The 26,310-nt window shown below is 38.4% G+C and overlaps 1 pseudogene; it reads right to left on the bottom strand.

Moving 5' to 3' along the window:
• Positions 1–589: 589 nt before the first annotated feature.
• On the bottom strand, positions 590–24,314 carry LOC102120182 (MICOS complex subunit MIC19-like; annotated as a pseudogene).
• Positions 24,315–26,310: the final 1,996 nt, after the last annotated feature.

The raw sequence follows: 26,310 nt of genomic DNA, 5'->3' as shown, positions 1-26,310 counted from the left end.
TTGACAAAAATACCTTATTTCACTTCTGATCATACACATTAGTTCTGTAAAGGAGGTACATCGTCTCTCCTTTTTGTTTCCTTGCTTGCATGAGCACCAAAAGTTATAATGAAATCACTTTTATGTAATCAAAGGAAAAAAGAAAAAGCAAGAAAACCAACATGCCACAGCCTAGACTATTCCACCCAGCACTGCTGCCCGAGAGCTATGTTTTCTGGCTCTCTCCTCTCCACACTCCAATTACTTTAGCCCCACACCCCCAACCCACCCCATCCCACTTCGTTAGGGTGGTGGTTCACCAAATGATGGGGCTTGCTTAGAAGAGAAACATTTTATGGTAGGTAGAAGTTGAATAGAAAGTACCAAAAGGTGGAGAGGGCTGTCCTTCTCTTTTAATCATCATAAGAAGGGTTTACTAACACTGAAGAGCATCTGCATCCGTTGATGACTGATCCAGATCTAGGTTTTGGCCACCCTTCAAATTGCTGCCAATCAAAATGTGATATGATTCTGTTGAATCCATTCTTCGCTGTCTCTCCTGCATGGTCTTCTCATTAGTGCTCGTCTCTTTAAATGGGTTATTTTCTTACTAGGAAAAAACATATTCCCTCTCTGAAATTAAGGTTGAAGGTGTTTTGCTTGTTCTAAAAGTTTTTAATACTTTTTCCTCAAGCATGCTCTGTTTGGCATGATTGACATAGTGTATATACTGGTTGACCAGAGTGGAGCATTTGAAGGTCTGGTGGGTGTTCTTGTAGTAACGCTGAAGAATTTTGGCCTGCAAGTCAACACAGACTGGATGAGACTCATACACTTGAATTGTGCTTCCACCTCTTCAGCAATTTTCTGATATTGTTCAGTGGTAAATTTGCAGAACTATGAGTTCCTCTCCTCCAGTCTAGCCAGCTCCACTTTGCAGGATGCAACCCGCTTCATTAGCACTAGGTCTTTCTCTTCCAGCTGCCTAGCCAGGTGCATTGCCTTAGCACCTTCCTCCTGGCTTGATATCCTCTCTCGAAGGATGGGTCTGGTTAATTGCCCATTGGCAGCAGCCCTCTCTTTCTCCAGTTCTGTGGTTTGCTTTAGTCATTTCTGATCTTCAGTTTGTTCCTTGACTTGCTCCCATGTCAGCTGATCAGCTACTCTTCTTTTCAATTCTTCATCAGAAACCAAGGCATTATAAGCACCAGAACACCACTGAGACTTTGAACCAGATGGAGAGGATTCCTTCATGAAATCGATCACATGTTCTGAAAGCCCAATGCCCTTCACCACGGTGATGGGTGATGTTCTCATTCTTGTCCACCTCGAAGGTGACCCAATGGGTGCTCAAGGTCCCACCCGTGGCTCCTGTTCCTGCCCCTGCGGAGACCTAGAGCAGAACCATGAGCACTTCAGTTCCCCTGTGCCCACACTCACATGAAGGGGCCTGGATTATTTTCCCACAGAGCAGGAGCAAGGCCACGACCTAGGAGATACTTTTCAAGTGAGCTTTGTCTTCCTGAGGCAGTGTGTACGTTGTGTAATGCATTGTAAATTATGTTATTGGCATTCTACTCATCCAATTCTGAATAATGTCAAAATTTAACATCTGAGAAACAGCCCATGACCATTGATGTTGCTATAAACACACCTGGGGTTAAGGCATTGTGAGTCTGGTTCCTTGCTAAGTCTATGGTGGTGAAGACTGTCTGCAATTCAGATTGGCATTTTAAGTATTCGACTGTTTTTAGGAAGAGGGAGGACAGTTGACTAATCACCGTCATTACACATGATGGTAACCTAAACTTGTCACCTTCCTCCTGCCAGTCACAAGAGTAACACCTGAGGCACAGGCCTGAAGCAGAACAAACCCACACAGACCCAACTCCAGGTGGAAGCCGACGGCCTAGAAATGCCACAGTTATTTTTTTGTCTCCTGGTGACGCTACACAGCTTTGCTTTGCTATTAATAAAAGAGAATTGCTTTTGGTTGCCACTTTTTGAAATTTTAAGATTAAAATTGAATTCCATCTGCCAGACCTTTGCTTATAGTACAGGAGAGACAAGTGTGGTAAGGTCATTTGTTTTTCCTAATGTTCATGAGACATGAGTTTACAGCGCTGAGCATCTTGATCACCAATTAGCTTGAAAACATTCATCATATTTTACCAATAATCTCTCCAAGAGAGACATGTACTCTGATCCATAGATGAGTCACTGGCCATCTCTGATACACAAATAAGAAAGTCAAACATGAATGCTACCTGTTTCCTTGTGAATCACTCCACAATCAAGTAACTGCTAGTGTGAAAAAACCACAACACACTCGAGATCCTTCCACCTATGACATAAGATTTATTTGTGCAAGTCTGCTTAATTTTTATAATGTACCCATGCCTTAATACCAATCATGACATTATTTTGAAAGTTCTCATTTTCTGGTCTTTGTTTCTTTTTTCTCTTTTTTTTTTCTTACTTTGATTATCATTTAAAAGTGACCACATTTATTCAGAGGCATTCTGCAAATGTGTATCAAGTGTTTTTAAAAATATTTTAGCACTGTGATAAGTATTATAAATGCAGCAAATAAATGCAAAATTTTTAATGAAAAAAGATACCTATGCATGTTGAAAAGATCCAAAAGAGATGTGAAAAGATCTGTATGTGCTTTTGTTTGGCTCACTCTATTATTATTATTATTATTATTATAATATAGTAATGAGTACTACTACTAATGAGAATATTTATTGAGTGCTTCCAGTGTCCTATAAATGTACAAATGCCTTACATCTATTATGTTAATATTCCCAACAAATCTGTGAAGTACTGAGTATTATTAGCCAGAGTTTACAGATAAGGAAACTACAATGTAAAGAAACAATATGAGTTGTTCATGGCCACAAAACTCAGACGTGGGAGAGCCTCTGATTCACGGACTCCGTGTTCTGTTCACTTACCCCTTTTGTGCTGCCACAGTGAATACGAAAATAAATGAAATACATATGCTGACCTCAAGAAAAGAAAATTCCAATTGTAGAGAGAAAACTATACATGCATAAAATACTGATACGTGATATGAGAAACTATAAGAGCTGCCACTAAGCCACTGCCGGGTGAATAGAGCAGAGTCAATAAAAATTCAAAGGTGGGCACGATTCCACAAGCTGGAGAAGCCCAAAAATCTTGACGGCTTTGGAGATTTTGAATTGGTTATACATGGGTATAAAAGGATGGAGAATCCTGCAGGTCCTGGGAGGAAGAGGGCATGGCGTGAGAATGCCTGTGAAGAGCATTAAGAGAGTGAGTCAGCCAGTTTGGCTGGGGAACAAGGGCAAGGATTGATAGACACAGGTCAGTTTGCAGAAGGTCTCTCATGTCAGGGCATTTGCCTTCAGCCAATGGGAAAGCCAAATGGACACAGAAAGGCTTTCTGATGTCATTGAATGGGCAAGGGTTTCAGAGCGAAAAAGGCATAGACCCAATCCCATACTCTAGGTGTGACCTCAGGCAAATGACTTACTGTCTCAACACTTCAGTTTCTATACAATAGAAATCAAAATCAAAATATTTATCTTGCAGGGTATTTTGTGGATTAGAGATCATTTGCAGGCAGTATATAACGCTATGCTTGGCACATAGGAACTTGTCAGTAAACAGCAGCTCTCTCACTCATTTTATTAACACATTTGTCACATTGATTCCATTGTTTAAAACACTTTTGATCTTCTCATTGATTATTTCCCTCAGGCAGAGACTATGTATTCATTGCAAAAGAAAATCTGATTTGTTATTTTTTTTTAAATGTGAATTTACTTTTTCCTACTATAAATGTACCAAAAAATCATTCATAATCCAAGTACCCTCACATTAGCATTTGGTATGTTTTCTTTCATTTGCTTTTCAGTGGGTATTACACATTGTTCTATTACCCATGATCATAGTATTTCAATCATGAATACTCATCAATACGTATTTCATATGTATCATACGTACAAATCAATACCTATTTCTTGTCATTAACTTTTATTGATCTATTGGTTTTGTTAAATAATATTACAAGGATTGATAATGTATTTTACCAGATTCAATTCCAAATGAGTTTTAGTTGTTACAAAATATCAAATTTAACTCAGAGATTTTTCATATGAATGCAAAATAACCCACACATTTTTAAAAAATCCTATAAAGCACAAGTCACTGTTCTATTCCTCAAAGGGAGTTTCTAGACTAAAAAGGTACAGTTCCTGCCTTCACTCTCACAGAGCTTCCCACAGAAGATAAAACAAAGTTACAAATAAGGTTTAAAATAGTATAAAATGATGTCCTAGGGGACCTGAACACAATTTCAAGATGTTTCCAAAGCTGTTATTGCACCATTTTGCACATTATTGAATATCTTGTAGAGCATCCCAAAGTTATCTTAACTGAGGGGATCATACTCAATTGAGTGTATAAATCCAAGCGGATATGCTAGAAACCTGTTACTTTTTTTTATAGTCATTCTCCCTCCTTCTCGAATGAGAAAATATACGCACTTTCCCACTCATCCACTTTGCCTGTCATTTCTGGCCACTCCGTGAACATTTTGTAACCTGTGAGAGTAAAAAAGCTTTGAAAAACAGGACCAAGTTCTTTTTTTAGGGATATACAATGTTGACAGAAATATACTCCAGAGGAATTTAATGCAGTTTTTTTTTGGTTCCGGGCACAGCTCCTTTAGTGTATCAGTAAATGAAAAATGAGCACGGGAAGCTCCTGACAGTAGGAGAGGACTGCAGAGAGCCCTCGCCTCCAAACCAACGATTGGATTCTACTGTACAAACAGAGAAACGTCTGTGAACTCCTCACCTTTGAAAGGTAAACACTGAGAAGGAAATACTCCTCCCACGTGCTTTGAAGCATTCACCTTGTAAAAGGAAAAAGGACTTATTTAAAGAGTTCTTCATGCAGAGAAAAGAGGAAGTTCTTTGAAGTCCGGGCTAATTTTGGGTCACCATGAAACCAGCCATCCTTCTATCTACAAGATCCCCTGACCCTGTGGACCAAAACAATAGAAACACAACCAGGTTATTTCATTAGTGTGGACAAAAACTAAGAATAAAAATCTCCAGGAAACGTTCAAAAACTATAACCCCCAAGAAGCAGTTGTCTTTCACCCTTCTCTCTTCCCTTCTCATTCCTTACCTAAAAGGTAAGCCATCCACTGGGGACAGAGTAATAAATAGATTTGTATGATAGGAAAGGTATACATATGCCACTACAGTGGCTCACCCCTGTAATCCCAGCACTTTGGGAGGCCAAGATGGAGGATCACTTGAGCCCAGGAGTTTGAGACCAGTCTGGGCAATATAACGAAACACCGTCTTGTCCAAAACTAGAAAAGACAAAAATAGACCAGACGCAGTGGCCCGCGCCTGTAATCCCAACACTTTGGGAGCCTGAGGCAGGCGGATCACGAAGTCAGAAGTTTGAGACCAGCCTGACCAACATGGTGAAACCCTGTCTCTACTAAAAATACGAAAATTAGCCAGGTGTGGTGACACCTGCCTGTAATCCCAGCTACTCAGGAGGCTGAGACAGGAAATTGCTTGAACCCAGGAGACAGAGGTTGCAGCGAGATCGTGCCACTGCTCTCCAACCTGGGCAACAGAGCAAGACTCCATATATATATATATATATATATATATATATATATATATATATATATATATATCTCTTTGTCAATGTAAGAGATACATATAATGTAACATCTCTTTGTTGTTTTTGATTAATTTAGTACTCAAAGCCAGGATCCAAGCATTAAGTAGACGTCTGATTTAACTTCAGATAATAAATAGCTATATTGAAGGCTCTCTGGGAAGAGCTCCAGGGAGACAACTGCGAATTTCTCAGAAGAATGGGCCACTTGGAATATCCTGTTGATTCCTCGATTTCTCTGAATGGTTCACCAGACCGCAGCCCATAGCTTCTGAGCTAATTCAATCCCTGCTGTTATATGTCCTGCAGAGATACTGAGCTACAATACTGTTACAGTTCTTCCACGCGGTTGCAGCAAGGAGGAAAGGAACTTAGGCCATCTCCATGACCAATGAATCGGTGTTGAATAGGTGTAGGTTATTTGCACCGGGAACTTTGAAATAGAAGTTTTGGAAGAATATAAAAGCTAAACATTTTTATTTTGTGACATCTAGTTATGCAATTGCCATGCTTGCTAGAAAGGATATGTTTATTGTGACAAATAGGGTATCGGTGTGGCTCCCTCCCCTGCTTTTCTATGTCTATGGCAAAACCAATTGGTCGGGCTGGCATGGAGCTACCGAGGACAAGATCGTGGAACTGTTTGCCATGTGGACCCACAGCTGTGACTCCCGTGGAATGACTGGCAATATCCAGCATACCCCCTAAGTCATGGCTAGGAGGTTCTCAATGCACATAAATCTGGGCAAATAGAATTGAAAACTGACACGATTTTTTTTATTAGTTTGTAGAGACTTAGGCTATAAAGTCCATAATTAGTTAACATCTCTTTATTAAAAAAAAACAAATACTATATATAAATAATTCATTAGATATATCATAGGTTGCCTCATGCTTGAGAACAATGCACAATATAGCCTCATGCACAATATAGTTATGGGACAAATAAAAGTACGTACTTTAGGTAGCAGATAGGGAGGGTGTATACAGATCATTCCATGTCAAGATGCGGTTCAGATTGTAGATAGAAAGATTCAAGTAGAGTTAACCAAATTCAACAAACATTTTGTTCTTGACTAAATGCCAGACACTTATCTCTGCCTTTGTGGAAATTACAGGGGAAGAGTTCAGATGAAAATATACATATCAAGTCACAAAAGCTGCCAAAAGGTAAGTACAAAGTACTCCGTGGATGTTTTCTGAGCCTTTAAAGATAACAGAAAGGGATTTGGTTATAAGGCAGTTGCTCAGAATATTTCCCCTCTGAGGAATGCCAGCTAACCACAGCAATGACTTAGTCCCGTATGACATTCTCGTTTGTCTGTCTTCATCTCTTATATCTAATTTTGTTTTTGCTGTTGTGAATTTGAAATCTTGATTTCACACATTTATTTGACATTTTATATCATTTTCACACCATGACATCTATGGGGGATAGGTATTTTTACCAGATTTTATAATTTAGGAATCTGGTTTCATAATTTTCTCTCAGTAAAGTAACTAATAATGAGTAGAACCAAAACTTGAGCCTGGTTAGTCAGAATCTAAATCCCGACAATTCAACTGTATGTCATACCAGTCACTGTATAGGCATTCCCAAAATGACAAATAGATCATATTCACATATTTTATTTCAAAATCTGAATTTAATCCCTACAGAAACCACTTTTAAATGACGGTGGAGTTCCTGACTAGTTTAGGAAGGATGACTTAACTCATAATGTAAAGGCATTACTGTAGACGTGTTAGAACTCTGGGAAAGGGGAACAAGAGATTTGTGATGACAGTCCTTCAAACAACCAGAGGCATTTACCTTTTTCCAAAAGGTGATTAACGTGCAGAATGAAACTATAATTGGTGAAATTGCACATTATATTTCAGAAGAAAGTAGAAAGAAACAGCCAGTGTGGGGAAAAGATCCTTTAAGATAAAGTCAGGCTTACCTAGAAATCTACCACTGAGGTCACTCCCACTAGAGACACTTTTGATTTTCATAGCTTCTTTTATCCCTCCACCTAAAAAAAAAAAAAAAAAAAAAAAAAAAAAAAAAAAATTGTGAAAGATAATGCATGTATAATAAAGTATGCAACATATCAATATAGAACTCAGTGAATTACCATAAATTGAAAACCAGTGTAAACACCTGAATGTTCAAGAAATAAAACGGTGACAGCAATCTACAGCACTCTCTTTCAGCTGCATCTCACTCGAAGTCCCTGCTGACCTGCATTGGAAAAAATACTCTGCCTATTTTTGTAGTATTGACTTTCTTGCTCTTTATAGCTTTACTACCTATGCATATATCCCTAAATTCTTTAATAAAGTTTTGCCTATTTGTTAAATTTTCTATAAATAGGATCACACAACAAGCATTTTTAAATGTCTAGCTTCTTTCACTCAACACTGTTTGTGACATTCAACTATGTTTTTGAGCAGAGCATTGATTCATTTATTTCCATTGCAATATAAATGTCACTGGACAAGCACATCTACTATCATGTTGATGGTTTGGGGGTCGTTTTCAGTTTGGGACAAGGAAAAATAATACTGAAGTGGTCATTCTTGTTTATGACAGTCACACATTTTCATTGGGTATATACCAAGAAATGGAACTGCAGATCACAATGCTTGATTTAAGTGCTCAATTTAAATTAATGTAATATAACAAATTTACATTGATTAATGTAAATGTTTAATTTAAATAGATGAGGCCAAAATGCTTTTCAGTGTGTTCTACCAATTTTTATTCCCACAAGCAATGTGTTAGAGGTTAGTTCCAGTGTTTCTATCATTGGCAATACTTGGTAGTTGCTGTTTTCACTATTGCTATTCTGGTGAATGAGTAGTGTTATATCATTGTGGTTTTACACAGCATTTCCCTGGTTACTAATAATATTATAAAATGGAGAAGTTTACTGCCCAGTTGGGCAGCCTCTTTATAAGAGTGCCAATTAAAGCTTTTTGCCCATTTAGCTATTGGATCCTATGTCTTTTGCATTCTTGATTTGTTGGAGCTCATTATATTTTGGATATTTGTCAGTTACATGTGCTGAAAAATCTTTCTGCTCCTTGACTTGCATTTTCACTTTCTTGTGTCTTTTGATGAGCAGAAGTTTTTACATTTAATGTAATCTAAATTCTCAATCTCTTCCTTTATGAATAATAATTTTCATATAGTTTAAGAAATCTTTATATAACATAAAAATATTTATATATATATGATCTTCCAGAATTTATAGCTTAATACAATCCACCTGCAATAAATTATTTGCATAAGGTGAACGATTGGGTCAATTGTGATTTTTTTATTGACACAGTATCATTTATCAAAAAGACCCCCACTGCTCTACTACTCAACATTGTCAAGAACAAATGTCCAAATACTCATACATTTATTTCTGAACTCTCTATTCTCTTCCAATGGTATAGCCTTGATATGGTTTGACTGTGTCCACAGCCAAATCTCATCTTGAATTGTAGCTCCCATAATTCCCTTGTATTGTGTGAAGGACCCAGGGGGAGTTAATTGAATCATGGGGGCAGGTCTTTCCCATGCAGTTCTTGCAATAGTTGATAAGTCGCATGAGATCTGATGGTTTTAAAATTGGGAATTTCCCTGCACAAGCTCTCTCTCTTTGCCTGTTGCCATCCATGTAAGATGTGACTTGCTCTTCCTTGCCTTCCACCAGGACTGTGAGGCCTCCCCAGCCACGTGGAACTATAAGTCCATTAAACCTCTTTCTTTCGTAAATTGCCCAGTCTCAGGTATGTCTTTATTAGCAGCATGAAAACGAACTAATACAAGCCTTTTGGCAATATTATACTGTCTTAACTACTGTGTTTTTATAAAGATGTCTTGATATTTACTAGAGCAAATTCTCCCATCTGGCACTTCTTCAGATAGTTCAATTCTTGATCTTTCTTTTATTTTTACAATCCATTTAGAATCTCTCTGTCTCTCCCTCTCTCTCTCTCTCTCTCTCTCTCTCTCTCTCTCTCTGTCACACACACACACATACTCACAAACACAGAGTTTGTGGTTTGATTAAAATTGGAGACAGTTGACATTTTTGACATCTTTTGATATGTCCCACTATGTATTGTATCTTTAATTTTTCTCAATAGATTTTTTAAAGTTTCCAGTGAGAACTTTCACATATTTGATCAAACTTACTTTGATATATTTCATGTTATTTAATGCTATTGTAAACTGTATATTTTTAAAATTTTATATTCCATTTCTCATATATTGACTTTTAATAGTTTTATTAAAGTGTATTTTACATACAGTAAAGTACACATATTTAAAATGTACAATTTGATTAGTATTGACATACATATACACCCAAGAGACCATCACAAAATCAAGATAGTGAACACATCCATCACACCCAAAAGTTTCCTTGTGACCTTTTGTAACCCTCCAACCTTTCCCCATGACCCTCTGCTCCCAGTCAAGTACTGAATTGCTTTTTGAACTACAGATTAGCTTTCATTTTCTAGAATTCTATTATGAATGGAGTCATACAGTATGTACATTTTTGTCTGACTTCTTTCACTCATCATAATTATTTTGAGATTCTTCCATGCTATTGCACGTGTTAAAGATTGCTCATTTTGTCATTAAGGGGTATTCTGTTGTCTGGATGTATCACAATTTCACTATCCATTATCTGTTGATATGCATTTGAGTTGTTTCCAGTTTGACAGTATTACAGATAAAGCTGCTATGAACATTTGTGGACAGTCTTTCTTTGGACATATGATTTAATTTGTTCATGTATAAACACCTGTAAGTGGAATGGCTAGAGTACACGATAGGTATATGTTTAACTTTTTAAAAACATCATCAAACTGTTTTTGCATATTATTATCCTTTTGTATTTCCACAAGCAGTGCACCAGGGTTTTCACTGATTCGAGTTCATGCACTGTCTTCTTTTATTCATTTATTTTTGAGACAGATGTCTGTCTGTCATCCAGGCTGGAGTACAGTGGTATAATCATGGCTCACTGCAGCCTCAACCTCCCAGGCCCAAGTGATCCTCCTACTTCAGTCTCCTGAGTAGTTGGGATCACAGGTGTGCACCACCACACCTAACTAGGAATCCCTGTCTCTAGGGATGGTCTTAAACTCCTGGGCTCAACAATCCTCCTGCCTCAGCTTTGAGTTTGCTGGGATTACAGGCATGATCTACTGTACCTAGCCGATTTTAGATACTGTAATAGGTCTAATCAGTGGAGTTGTATCTATTAATAATTGAGGCTTTACTTTCCAATTCTCTAATAATTAATAATGTGGAGCATCCTTTCCTTTTTTTAATTTCCCATCTGTATATCTTCTTTGGTGAAATAGCTGTTCAAGTCATTTGCCTATTTTGTTTTATTGGATGCTTTAGTTTCTTATTATTGAATTTTGATAGTTTTTTTATATATTCTAAATATAAGTCTTTTGTCAGAAACATGATTTGAAAAATCTCCTTTTCCAATCTGTGGCTTGTTTTTTTCCTTTTTTTAAATTTTTTTTTTTTAATTATACTTCAAGTTCTGGGATACATATGCAGAACGTGCAGGTTTGTTACCTAGGTATCCATGTGCCGTGGTGGCTTGCTGCACCCATCAACCCCTCATCTACGTTAGGTATTTCTCCTAATGCTTTCCCTCCCTCGCCCCCCATCCCCTGACAGACCCTACTGTGTGATGTTCCCCTCCCTGTGTCCATGTGTTCCCATTGTTCCTCTCCCACTTATGAGGGAGAACATGCCGTGTTTGGTTTTCTGTTTTTGTGTTACCTTGCTGAGAATGATGGTTTCCAGCTTCATCCATTTCCCTGCAAAGGACATGAACTCATCCTTTTTCATGGCTGCATAGTATTCCATGGTGTATATGTGCCACATTTTCTTTATCCAGTCTATCATTGATAGGCATCTGGGTTGGTTGCAAGTCCTTGCTATTGTGAACAGTGCCTCAACAAACCTACGTGTGCATGTGTCTTTACAGTAGAATGATTTATAATCCTTTGGGTATATACAGGGTAATGGAATTGCTGGGTCAAGTGGGATTTCTGGTTCTAGATCCTTGATAGTTTATGGCTTATTCTTTTTTTAATATATCATGTTCTTGGCATTGTAGCTAATACATTTTGTCTAACCCTAGGTGCTATGGACTAAATTGTGTCTCTCCCCAAACCCCACCAAATTTATGTGCTGAAACTCTAACTTCAAATGTGACTATATTTGCAGGTAATTAACGTTAAATGAGGTCATGCAGGTGGCATCCTGATCCAATAAAATTAGTGCCCTTATAAGAACAGTTACTGGCGTCCTCTCTGTTTCTCTCTACCAAAGGAATGCTTTTCCCTTTTCTTGCCTATTGCATTGACTAGAACCTCCATTACGATGTTGAATCAAGGTGTTAAGAGTGGAAGTCTTTGCCTTGTTCTTAATCTTTGGGGGAAACAAAATCAGTGTTTTACCACTAAACATGATGTTGTCCATAGGATTTTTAAAGGTGAAGATTTTTTAACCACAAAATAAATTTATTTAACAAATAAAGGCCTATAGAGATTATATCTTTATTAGTGAACTTTGGTAGTTTATGTTTTGCAAGGACTTGTTTCTTTCATCTAAGAGGTCAAAATTAATGTTTCATAAGGTTTTCTTATTTTTCTTTTAATGTATGTAGAACCTAAAGAGATGTCACTTTTGTTATTCATTATATTGATATTTTGTGTCTTCTCTCTTTATTTCCTAATCAGTACAAATAGAGGTTTATATAAGTGTTATTAATCTTCTCAAAGGACCAGCATTTGGTTTTATTCATTTTTCTCTATTGCTTTTTTCTTTTTTTTTTTTTTTTTTGTTTCATTGATTTATTTTTTATTTTGAGCTTACTTTAAGTTTTTTTCCTTTTCCTTTTCTAGTTTCTTAATTTAGAAGCTAAGGTCACTGATCTGTGATCTTTCCTCTTTTCTAGTGTGTTGCTCAGTGCTATAAATTTCCCTCTAAATTATGCTTTGGTAGCATCCCACAAATTTTTGTATCTTGTGTTGTCATTTTAATTAAATTCAATGTTTTTTCTATTTCCTTTTTGATTTTCTATTTGACCCAAGAGCAATTTAGGAGTGTATTCTTTGGTTTCTTAATATTTGAGAATTTTCCAAAGATCTTTCTGTTCATTTTAGTTTCAATGCTGTCAGAAAATATACTTTGTATGACTGCAATCCTTGTACACTTTTAAAAGTGTGTTTATTCCCAGCATATGATCTATTTGGTAAATATGTTCTAGGCCCCTTGGAAAAAAAAAATGTGTATTCTCTTGTTATTTGATGGAGTTTTCTGAAAATGTCATTAGGTTGATTAGTTGACTGTAGAAATATAGTCGACTTTATATAAATATAAAGTAGATTGGTTGACTGTGAAAGTGGATTGGTAGTACTATTAAAGTCTTCAATTTTATTCATTTTTTCCACTTATTCTACCAATAATTGATATATCTAAATAAAATTTATGAACTTATCTATTTATTTTTACAGGTTTATTTATTTGTACTTTATATAGTTTGAAGCAGTTTCAATAGGTTCAAAAATGTTTATAATGTTATATCTTCATAAATTGATCCTTATGTCATTATAAAACTATTCTTTAAATCTTTAGTCTTTTCTGGATTTTGTTTTTTCTGATATTAATATCATCATTTTCATTTTCTTCTGACTAATGTTAATGTTGAATTTTTTCCATTATTTTACTTTTAACTTATTTGTGTTTTTATATTAAAAGTTGGCTTCACATAGGCAGAATATAGTTGAGTCTTGCTTTTTAAACTCTTACTTAATAGTCACTGCCTTTTAATTGGGGTATTTATAACATTTACATTTCATGTGGTTATTGCTATGGGAGGATTAAGTCTCCTGGTTTTTGATTTGTTTTCTACTTGTATAATCTATTCTTTGTTCTCTTTTTCTTTCTTTTTTTTTTCTTTTGCCTTTTTTTGATTTTTGGTTTTTGTTTTTGAGATGGAGTCTAGCTTTGTTGCCCAGGTTGGAGTGCAATGATGTGCACTTGGCTCACTGCAACCTCCACCTCCCAGGTTTAAGCAATTCTCCTGACTCAGCCTCCCAAGTAGCTGAGATTACAGGCATGCACCACCATACCCGGCTAATTTTTTTTTTTTTTTTTTTTGAGATGGAGACGCCCAGGCTGGAGTGCAGTGACATGATCACAGCTCACCTCAAATTCTCGGGTTTAAGTAATCCTCCCACCTCAGCCTCCCAAGTAGCTTAAATTACGGGCACATGCCACCACCCAGCTAATTTTTGATCTTTTTGTTGAGATGGAGTCTTGTTATATAGCCCAGGCTAGTCTTGAACTCCTGACCTCAAACAGTCCTCCTGCCTCAGCTTCCCAAAGTTCTGGGATTACAGGTGTGAGCCACTATGCTCAGCCTGCCTTCTTTTAGATTGAATACTTCTTAATTCTTCAATTTTATTATCTTTGTTGACTAATTAGCTAAAATTCTTTGATGTTTTATTTTTGTGATTGCCCTACAGTGTATAGCATGGCTCTTCAGCTTATCACAGTCTAATTTCAAGTAATATTATACTACTGCCTTTAAAATACAAGAACATTACAAGCGTCCTCTTTCTTGTTTCTTTGTACCCTTTTTACTGTTGTTGCCATTTGTTTTACTTCTATATATGCTATCAACCATACAACACATTTTTATTTCTTCCTTGCTCAATTATATTTTAAAGACATTAAAATAATAGGAAAAATATTTTTAAATTTATCCTCATAGTTATCATTTCTGTTGCTATTTGGGTGTGTGTGTGTGTGTATATGTGTGTGTGTGTGTGTGTGTGTGTGTGTGTGTGTGTGTGTGTGTAATACAGATCCAGAGTTTTGACTGGTATCATTTTCCTTTTGCTTGAAGTATTACCTTTAGCATTCACCAAATAGTATTAAAGTCTTACAGATTTTCTATGTCTGGAAGAAAACTTAATTTTGCCTTTGTTTTTGAAGTATAATTTTGCTGAATGTGGAATTCTAAAATGGAAGATTTTTATTAATTTGAAGACGTTGCTCCACTGTCTTCTCACTTGGATTGTTTCTAAGCAGAAATTTGTCATCATTCTTATCATAGATTCTTTGTAATTATATATTTTTTCCTCCTATCACTTTTAAGATTTTCTCTTTATCAGTGGTTTCCAGCAACTTGAATGTGATATGATTAGGGGTTGTTTTCTTAATGTTTCTCATAATTAGGATTTCTTACATTTCTTGAGTTTCTGTTTATAGTTTTTATCAAATTAGAAAAATTTTCTACTTTTATATTTCACATAGTTTTCCCCCACTCTCTTCTCCTTCATAAGAGACTCTGATTGTGTGTATATTAGCCTCTTTTAACTGTCCCACTGACTATTGATCCTTTATGCTTTCTTTTTCAGCTTTATCTCTGTGTTTTATTTTTGATCATTTCCATTGCTGTGTTTTCAAGTTCACCAAGATATACTGTCTTTTACACATCTTCTGTTGGTTACATTAAACATTCTACTATGCATGGTTGACTTTTCAAAGTCTAACATAATTGATACTTTTACAATTCTTTCTAGACAATGCAATGGCCGGAAAACTTTATCACCTCCCCAACTTAAATGACATTGCTATCATGTAATTGATTTCCACATACATTTTAATACTCATAAGGCATAACTATTATTTCAATCAGCCAATGTTGAATATATACTCCCATTGGCTCCCTTGTTTTCTCTCTGTTTCTTCCTTAATTTCTTACCTCACTCTAGAGTCAATTTCTACCTAATTAGAGAAAAACGTTTAGTATTTTCATTACTGCTGGTCAACAAATAATGAATTATTATCATTTTTGTCTCAAAATATGTTTCATTCCTAAAGGATAATTTCACTAGGTATAAAAGTCTGAATTGTCAGGGTTTTTTTTTTTTTCTTCAGCAATTTAAATATATTATTCTATCGTCTTCTGACTTTCTTTTCTATTGAGAAGTCAGTCATTAGCCCATTATTACTCCTTTAAAAGCAATATGCCTTTTTTCCCCCTTCTGGCTTCTGGTGGTAAGATTTTTTATAATGTACTTAGGTGTGGTTTTCTTTTCAGTCACACTGCTTGGAGTTCATAGGGCTTCTTGATTCATAACCTTTTTAATCTTTCTTTAGCTGCATCTTATCTTCTATTTAACCTAAATCTAACTTGTTATTAAAACCATGTATACACATTTTCAACTACTTTATTTCAACTCTAGAATTTTCATGTGAGTTCATTTTCATGTGAATTTTCATGTGAAGCATTAATACTGCAGGAAACCCTTACTCTAATATTAAGGGTTGCAATGGTAAAAAGCTGCGCTTTTCTAGTTGTAAGGCCTACTCTTTGTTTATTCGTATTCTTAGGACACAACTCTCAGAGTCTCAACGAAAGTAAGAGCGGTTCACTCATACCTATAGCTTCAGCGAGTCCTGCTAACCAATACCTGTTGCCTTAGCACTAAAAGATGGTCAAAAGCACCACTCAATCTCTCCATACTTGGAAGGGAAGAGAAGAAAACATCAGGGTTAAAGGAAAGCCCCCAAATACTCTAGTTATTGCCCTAAACATCCATCCTCCTCAAGGTCCTGGTTTAGTAATTTATCTCTAATTTGTCATCTCTTCAACATATTCAAACAGACTTTTTAGAATATTTTTCCAGCTAGTCTAATTTTTCTCAGCCAGGGGGTTGGTTTGAGCTATTTAATGTGTCATTTAAAAAAAAAAAAAAAGCAGTAGCATTTTTTCACTTGCCTTCATTTTTTAAAGTAATTGCCATGGCAATGAGGATTAAGATTATTGGCAAACAAAGTTTGTGGCTGGTAGTGAACAATCATTGGAATATGGGGTCATTTATAATTTGAGTGTATGTTGTTTTGATTCTATCCAAGTGATTAAACCCTGAGATGTTTCTTACTTCATTGTTAATTTAAATAACATAGATAAACCCAACCTCAAAGATTGGTCTCTCTGAACTCCCAGACACGCTTCTCTGAAAGACTTATTTGGGCTTTAGCCAAAATACTTATATTGCAATTCAATTGTTTTATGTCTGTAAGTTCTCACTCCTTGAGTGGTTTGCAAGGCACTTTGGGGTTAAGAATATATCCTAAATTTCTTTGTATCTTCTGATCCTTAAGGTAATCTATCTCATTAAAATGATAGGTACTAAAGAAAAAATTCACTGAATGAGGTTTGAATGCCTCCTATGCATTCAAGAAGAAGCCTACACTTATTTTGTTGGCATTGAAGAACTTCATGAGCACCCGCTGCCATATTCTCCAGCTCTATTACAGGCCTGCCTATCCAGTGTCTGACGTAAGAAGTCTGTCTCTAGTCCTGCTGAACTGCCGTGCTCTCCCCTAACGCATGTCACTCTCACAGCTATACCTTTGTTGATGCTGTTCTCTCTGCTTGAAACGCCTTACTTTCTGTCTCGCCCTCTCTCTCCAGCACTTTCCATATCTGGCTTCTGCTAACTTGTACTTAGCCAAGAAAACTCAGTTTACACATCAACTCCTCTGGGAAGCCTTCCCTGATGTCCTCAAGATTGGGGTAAATTCCTGTTCTAGGTGTTCCATCTTACTCACCCCATTACAGTCCTTTCAACACTGTATCATAGTCATCTCTTTAATTTGTATGTCTCCCACACTTAACTATTAGTTTCACAAGAGACTTATTAATTCATTGTTTATCTGATCATTGTTTTCCCAGCTCCTAGGTTCTCAGTAAATGTTGACTAAGTGACTAAATAGAGGGGTAGAGGAAATGAATGAAAACAGGCTAAAATAAGCCAATTTTTGAAAATTAATCAAATAACAGATTATAAAAAATATGCAAATGAATTTTTGGAACATAGCATCAGACCTCAAGCAATTATAATAAAGAAATAAAAAAGGCATGCACATCAGGAAAAATCCCTAAAGAAGAGGAAATAAAGCAAATACAATGTCAATCTTTGAAAGAAAGGAAAAGAAATATTGGTCAGCCTAAAACACAGTGCCAAGGAAGTTACAAAGATAAATCAACAAAATGATCAATTTGCAATCACCCAGAAGAACATAACAGACTGGGTAGCAACCAACATGGCTTTTAGAGGAACAAATCATGCCAGACCAATTTAATTTCCTTCTATGATAGAGTGACAGGCCTCGTAGATAAAAAGGATGCAATAGATGTAATCTCTCTAGACTTCTGTAAGCCTTTGATTCTGTCCTACCTGACATTCTCATCAACAAACTGGGGAGATCTAATCTAAACCACACAACTATTCAGGGGATGCACAGCCCACCATACAGAGGCATCCGGAGAGCACTTGTCAATGGCTTAGCATTTACCCAGGAGAACATTACTGGGAATAGCCTTGTCATGGAGCCTAGGATCATTTGACTCTTTTACAGCCAAATGAAAGGTTGAAGTATGAACAGAGGTGTGTATATAATAAAAGATATGTTTACACAGCAACATCTGCAAATGTATTTGAAGTTGGAGGAGTGTTTCTGCATAGAACTACTGGCATACAAGAAATGGATCAGTAAAGGAATAGGTGCTTTAAGAGTGACTAATGTTCATACTGAAGAGATTGTTTTATCTAAAAATTGCAGCCCTAGGTCCATCATGGTACCCTGAGAAGCACTGTAACAACACCACCAGCCGCTCTGCCTATACTGTTTGCTTCAGTGAAGTCTCTGCTAATCAATACTCTGATATCTCCTTCTATCATGTTTGTCCTGCATCATGTGGATTGCTGTTCCATCTTCTGCCGTCCTCTTCCCAGCATCCTCTGCTGTCCAAATGATCATTTCAGCCTGACCTTCCCCCTTCCCATTCTATCTCACAGTATCTACCTTCGCCCGTAACATCTGCCCATCCATTCTTACCCATGTTTTCTTCCCCTGCTCAATATCCTGTAGGTACAGGTAGATGAGATAGAATGAATGGAAACTCAAGCTAATAAAGAAGTTAATAAAATTTAGAGATGAGATAGACCAGAGACCATCAGGGTTACCTAAGATTTTTTTTTTTTTTTTAGATGGAGTCTCACTCTGTCACTCAGGCTGGAGTGCAGTGGCGCAATCTCGGCTCACTGCAACCTCCGCCTCTCTGGTTCAAGTGATTCTCGTGCCTCAGCCTCCCAAGTAGCTGGGATTACCGGCATGCACCATCATGCCCAGCTAATTTTTGTAGTTTTAGTAGAGATGGGGTTTCACCATGTTGGCCAGGCTGGTCTTGAACTCCTGACCTCAGGTGATCCACCCGCCTCAGCCTCCCGAAGTGCTGGGATTGCAGGCGTGAGCCAGCGCACCTGGCTGGGATTATTATTATTTTTTAAAATTAAAAAGTAAACTTTAATGTCAAAAATGCAAACTTGGGGAAGTCAGAAAGATCACACACAAGGCTGTCACTTCACACTTGGAGGGTTGCACGGCCATTACTTTCAATGGCAAAAACTGCAATTACTTTTGCACCAACCTAATACAAGAAGCATGATGCCAGCATCTGATTGGCTTTTGGGAGGGCCTCTGACTGCTTCTGCTCAGGGCAGAAAGTAGAAGGGGAGTGGGCATGTCCAGAGATGACATCTCAAGAGAGAGAAACAGAGGAAGCCAGAGTCTTTAACAACCTGCTCTCAAAAACTAATCCATTCTCTGGCAAGGGAGAACTCCTCCACGGGAGCGTACTAATTTATTCATGAGGATCCTGTCCCCATGACCCAGAAACCTCCATCTAGGCCCCACCTCCCAACACTGCCACACTGGGAAACAAATTTCAACATCAGTTTTGGCAGAGACACCACATCGAAGCTACAGTGCACAGTAAACTAAAGCAGTATTCAGCTGTTAGATGATACTGTTATTATCACTATTGTATAGAGATGACTTCCCTTTAAGGGTCATAAAAGGCCTCAGAGCAGCTGTACTACTGCGATTTTATGATTTTGTGCAACTGGTGGACTAAAGATTAAGCAAGGGCTGCTCTGCCCTCTGGGGAAAGAATCTTAACTCTAAAAGGGCCAATTAGATTAAACATCCTTTCTTGAAAGAATAAACTAACAACTAAATGGAATTTGTATTTTGTAAAGAAAAGCAAGTTAGATTCTGCTTAAAATGAACTCAGAATCCACTTCCAGGTCTTTTTCTTCGGAGAAACCATTAAGCTAGACTCTAGAAGTAAATGTAACAGGTGGTAATAGTGTCTATGAGGTAAAGTAGACAACTGTGGTTTTGTCGAGAAAATACAAGCCAGAAATAGTTCTCAAGCACGTCTTCATTCTAGACATCTAATCAATATTTCGGATGGCAGAATGGCAGAAAAAAATCCTTTCATATGTTCAATTTGTGTTGTGTATGTAGATTATAACAGGAGATCATAATACCTGTCATAGGCTCACTGGTTTCTAAGTTGCAAAGTTCCATCCACATACTTTATCTCCTTGGATTCACACTATTTCTGAAAAAGTAAATAGAAGTAATATTATTCTCAATTCACAGGGGAGGAAAGTGGGATAAGAGATACAAAGTCACAGAACTGAATACTGGTTGAACTTGTACCTAAACCAAGTCCTTTGATTTGTAAGGAGATGAGTATTTATTATAATTTTTATACAGCTCTTGGTATATTTTGAATACATACTCTCCGTCAAGGTTGTGAGTATCGCTCTCATGAGGCTGTTTGCAAATTCTAAAAGTTCATTTGTAATGAATTGGATATTTATTTGTACTTAATAAAATCAATTTGAGGGTGTGGAAACAGTGGTTTCCTGCCATTCAATTAGATGACTCAACCAGCCCGTTGTTAGCGAAGTCTGAGCAAATGAGGTCTTGAGATGATGACAGGATGAGTCAAAGATGGAAGCTGAAAAGGTGTCTGCAAAGTCCAGGACCTGAAATTATCAGCTATGGATTAACGTGCTTTGGAGGAAGAGTTCCAGTTCATGTCGTAAATAGGGCGATGCTTTTATTCTAAGTATATTTTAAGTGGTTCACTTGAATTCAATGAGGAAGCCGGGGCACAGAGAGTGATACGGTTTGGCTGCGTCCCCACCCAAATCTCATCTTGAATTATAACTCCCATAATCCCCACATGTCATGGGAGGGACCTGGCAGGAGGTAATTGAATCATGGGGACGGGTCTGTCCTATGCTGTTCTCATGATAGTGAATAAGTCTTATGAGATCTGATGGTTTTATAAAGCGCAGTTCTCCTGCACATGCCCTCTTGCCTGTGTCATGTAAGATGTGCCTTTTCTCTTCCTTCACCTTCCACCGTGATGGTGACGTATCCCCAGCCTCGCAGTGGAACTGTGAGTTCATTTAACCTCTTTCCTTTGTAAATTACCCAGTCTTGGGCACATCTTTATTAGTAGCGTGAGAACAGACTAATACAGGGAGGTTAAGTTGCCCATAGCCTCCCAGCTAGTAAATGGATGAACCAGGATTCCAGCCCTGGGTGAAGAACCCAGGCCCTTAAAATAGTTTTAACAATAATACCAACCTCACGAAGTTTCTAGCAACATCAAAATGAGTTGATAAATATAAAATGCCTAGCACTGTACCTGGCACATAGTAAGCATTTAATAAATACTTAAGAAATATTTTATTATTACTAATAATATTACAGTCTGCTGTCTCTCAAAATGTAGAATATGAAGCCAGTGACAAATGAAACCAACACAATCCATGTTCCAGAAAAATTTCATTAAAAGAGAATGAGGAACATTTACTAAAATGGGGGTTTTGCAAGGAAAACTAAACTTAGAATTGAGCACCAAAGAGTTTTAATGCTCAGAAGAAATGCCTAGAAGATACTGGGGCATAAAATGAAAAAGAATGATTGACCAGAAGAAAACCAAACTGACTACTGACTCGCACAGTAGGAAAACCAACATATCCAAGTTGGTGTATGTGGTTGTATGCAGAAAGCAAAGCAACGCAGCACATTCCTGGTCCTTCTCTCCCCATCACTCTCCAGTATCCTCATCTTGTCTTCCAAGTTCCCAGGTATGACAGACAATCAGAAGGCCTTTGTTCTTTTTTGACCCTATTTGAATTTATTCATTTGTTTTCTGAGACAAGGTCTTGCTTGGGAACCGAGGCTGGAGTGAAGTGGCACAATCTTGCCTCACTGCAGCCTCCACCTCCTGAGCTCAAGCGATTCTCCCACCTCAGCCTCCCAAGAAGCTGGAACTACAGGCAAGTACCACCACGCCCAGCTAATTTTTGTATTTTTTGTAGAGACGGGGGTCTCACCATGTTGCCCAGGCTGGTCTCGAACTCCTAGGCTCAAGCAATCTGCCCGCCTCAGCCTCCTAAAGTGCTGGGATTACAGGTGTGAGCCACCGCATCTGGCTTTGACCTTGTTATTATTATTATTATTATTAGAAGGAGTTTTGCTCTTGTTGCCAAGACCTGAGTGCAATGGCACAATCTCAGCTCACTGCAATCTCTGCCTCCCAGGTTCAGGCAATCCTCCTGACTCAGCCTCCCGAGTAGCTGGGATTACAGGTGCCTACCACCATGCCTGGCTAATTTTTTTTGTATTTTTAGTAGAGACGGGGTTTCACCATGTTGACCAGGCTGGTCTTGAACTCCTGACCTCAGATAATCCGCCCACCTTGGCCTCCCAAAGTGCAGGAATTACAGGCATGAGCCACCGTGCCTGGCTGGCCTTGACCCTATTATTAACAAAGAGGAAAAATCAAGCCATCCAGTGCAGAAAACCTACAGGATGAGCAGGAAGGTCAAATCAGCTGGGTCCCTGCTCAAGTTCCCACTGGCATATGTGAGTGTCAATGTATCCTTCCTGATGAATATCAGTTTTGTTTTCCTGGTTTGGACTTCCAGCAAGATGGGGGATAGGCGATCTCTCAGCCCAAGCATCACAGAGCAGAGAACTCCTGTTTGATATTTTGACCTTGCTTCATCCTCACAGATGGAATTGTGTCGACAGCAAGACTGGATGAGCTTGCAACCTGTGCAATCCCAGCAGATCCCCAGGCTCAGAGGATCCGACGCTTGATGTAGTGCTCTGCTATCACTGCCTTGAAATTCTTAATAATTTTATCTTTTTCTAATGTTTTATAAATCACATCCAATGAGACAATGAGGAATAGGCATAAGCAGCAAAAATACACATAATGTGTGTTTCCTCTGTTCCTTGTCGCCTTATTCACGTTGAACATCTGTGATGCCCCATGACCCACGGTGTGTAGGAATTCAGAGAGACTCGAGAGCACAAGATCAGTGCATTGTGTTGTTAGAAGGTGCATGTATCAAGAAGTGAAATTGTAATCCCAGCACTTTGGGAGGCCAAGGTGGGTGGATCACGAAGTCAGGAGATAGAGACCATCCTGGCCAACATGGTGGAACCCCATCTCTACTAAAAATGCAAAAATTAGCCGGGTGTTGTGGCATGTGCCTGTAGTCTCAGTTTCTCGAGAAGCTGAGGCAGGAGAATCACTTGAACCCAGGAGGGGGAGGTTGCAGTGAGCCGAGATGGAGCCACTGCACTCCAGCCTGGGCGACAGAGTGAGACTCCATCTCAAAAAATAAAAAAAGAAAATGGTCAGTTATTTCTGTGCAGTGCTTCCTCTGTTCTGGTAACAATAACTGCATATGCATACACGAGCTACAAAACAGGCATTGTGTAATTATAGTCGTTTTGCATACTAGTTAAATGCTCTTATAATTTCAAGGAAAACTAGTATTGTACAATAAAAAAATGAGTGGTGAAATCCATACTGATAATCAACATTTTTAAATTTTCTTTACCAAGAATGGTATCAAACAGCAAATGCAAATAGAAAACACTCTCGAGAGAGGGGGAGTTCCTTGAGGGAAGGAAAAAGCTTTGTCTCTTTTTTCACATGGAGTCTTGCTGTGTCGCCCAGACTGGAGCGCAGGGCCGCGACCTTGGCTCACTGCAAGATCCGCTTCCCGGGTTCATGCCATTCTCCTGCCTCAGCCTCCTGAGTAGCCGTGACTACTGGTGCCCATCACCACGCCCAGCTAATTTTTTTTTTTTTTTTTTTGTATTTTTAGTAGAGACAGGGTTTCACCATGTTAGCCAGGGTGGTCTTGATCACCTGACCTTGTGATTCGCTCGCCTCGGCCTCCCAAAAAGCTTTGTCTTATAAAGCCTTTCACAGCACTTTTCTCCTGCCTTTTTGAACAAGAGGCCCTGCATTTTTAGTGTGCTCTGGGTCTCCAAATCATGTGGCCATCCCTGGTTGGCACATTCTACGTGCCTATGAGCAATGTGTTTCTGAGGTACCCCTTTCTTGTTGGAGTTTATTCCCACGTGTCCTGAGTCACTGCTTGGCACAGGGGACTTACGTGTTTGGGAAGCCAGGCCACTTATATTCTCACTGCGCTAGAGCCTCGGATCTATCACACCTGTTACCTCATTCCCTAGACATCCCTCACCTTGGCTGGGCTAAGTCCACTTCCTCTGTGTTCGCCATGATCTCGGTGAGCTTCACTAAAAAGCACTCTTTATTCCATTTGGCTTTGTTCCTACATTTTCTCTTCCTCACTGGACTATTAAGTAGCTCTTGGATGATGAAGACAAGGAGCTGCATCCTTCCTCTTATGTCCAGACTCTGAACACAGGCCTCTGCAGATGACAGTCACTCACAGACTAAATGACATCTCATCCTCCCAGTGCCCACCTCCTCCCACCCTTCACACACCTCCTTACACGTGTACTATAAATAAAATCCTTTTTCCTCTAGGCCCTAATTGTAGAAGATAGAACTCTTTGGTTGTCTTTTCATTATCCCATTGGACTAAGCACAACGGCAAATAATCTAATTCTACCTGACATGCCCTGGCAACTGACAAGCCTCTTCTTCCTTCTCATAGTGTTCTTCTTCTATGATGCCACTTATATCAAAGGGAAATGCAGCATATAAATGACAGCATCAAGTTTTACAGACCTGAATCTGAGTTCCAGTTTGGCTTCTAACAAATGCCTCCAGCCAAACCATTCAAGGTATCTGAGCTTTAATGCCTTCATTTTATTAAATATGTGTAATAATAATACCCTTGATGTGAAATATGCATGTCATTTTTGTGACATCTTCCATACAGTTTGTTGATTCATAATACATAACTGACTTTATCATTTTTATCCCTGTCTTCAGGGAGGTTAATATATTTTAGGTTCTACATTGGTGTTACATCCTCTGAATGAGTAGATTAGAAGCAACAAAGACCAGAGAAGGTTGTCAAGCACCAGCTCCTGAACCTGAGCCAAGGAAATCAGTGGGTCAAAGCACTATTATGATGTACCCTGCTTCTCGGATTGAGAAGAGTCCATGGATGAGCTGGACCCTGAAATAAATAAATACCACTGGTCTTTTATGAGAAGTAAGGGGTAGGTGTTCCAGGTTAGAAGGAAAGCATAGGCAAGAGTTTGCACATGACCGTGTTTATCCATCCCTATGACAATCTATGCACAAGGGCAGGCAGTGGGCAAAGGGGGCAAAAGGATAGGTGACCCAGGAACATGTATTAAGTGCCAGCTTTGAGAGCACATGTTCAACTCCTATGCTTTTGGAGTTGAACAAAACAGTTACTACTAACCGTTGGCCAGTGAATCCTACTAACTGTGCATATATCAGTAGAGAATGTCCAGTGTATTTGCTTAGACTCTGTGGTCTGAATCTGAGCACAGGTCACTCACAGGTAGAGATTTCACCTCCTTTAGGGAAGGTTTCCTTTCTATAGATCAGGCCAAAAGCCACTTACTTAATTGCATCAAGGACTAACAAACGTCAGTGTCCAGTGAGACCCTGATCTCCAGGCACTCACCTTCTCTTAGTAGAAAATAATAGTTTTCAGAAGGGCATTTTTAGGAGGGATCCTTTCTTCCTCAATATTTAGTGGACACCAGCTTTGAGAGCAGAAGGATAAGCAAGGCATCGTCCCTGCCCATAAGAAAACTCAACTCACAGTCTTTCACATAGTATCAGAACAAGACACCAATTGTATTCACCAACTAGAGGGTGGACTTCTTAAACTCAACACTGGGACTTATGTTACCAAACTAAGCGCTGTTTGTATATGTACATGTGTGTGTATGCATGTGTGTATGCATGTGTGTGTGCATGTGTGTATACATGTGTGTGTGCATGTGTGTATGCATGTGTGTGCATGTGTGTGCACATGTGTGTATGCATGTGTGTGCATGTGTATGCATGTTTGTGTGCATGTGCATATGCATGTGCGTATGCATGTGTGTGTGCATGTGTGTGTGCATGTGTGTGCATGTGTGTGCGTGTGTGTGTATGCATGTGTGTGTATGCATGTGTGTGTGCATGTGTGTGTTCATGTGTGTGTACGCATACATATGCAGATGAGAACAGATGAGGGAAGAGTGATCAGAGATTGAGTAGAGATGAAGTGATAATGACAGTTCATGAATCAACCAGTGGCTGGTGGTGGCAATAGCTTCAAGGACTGAACGCAGAAGCAGAAACTATATTTAGGTTATGCCTTTTTTTGTAGATGCTTTGCAAAAAGCATAGATTTCCTTCATACATCACTGGCCTTTTTCTCTGGCTTTTCTCTTCC

The sequence above is a fragment of the Macaca fascicularis genome, chromosome 9 (assembly GCF_037993035.2).
Source record: "Macaca fascicularis isolate 582-1 chromosome 9, T2T-MFA8v1.1".
NCBI lineage: Eukaryota > Metazoa > Chordata > Mammalia > Primates > Cercopithecidae > Macaca > Macaca fascicularis.
Note: the sequence above shows the minus strand (reverse complement) of the source record. Positions and strands in the feature narration are given on the sequence as shown.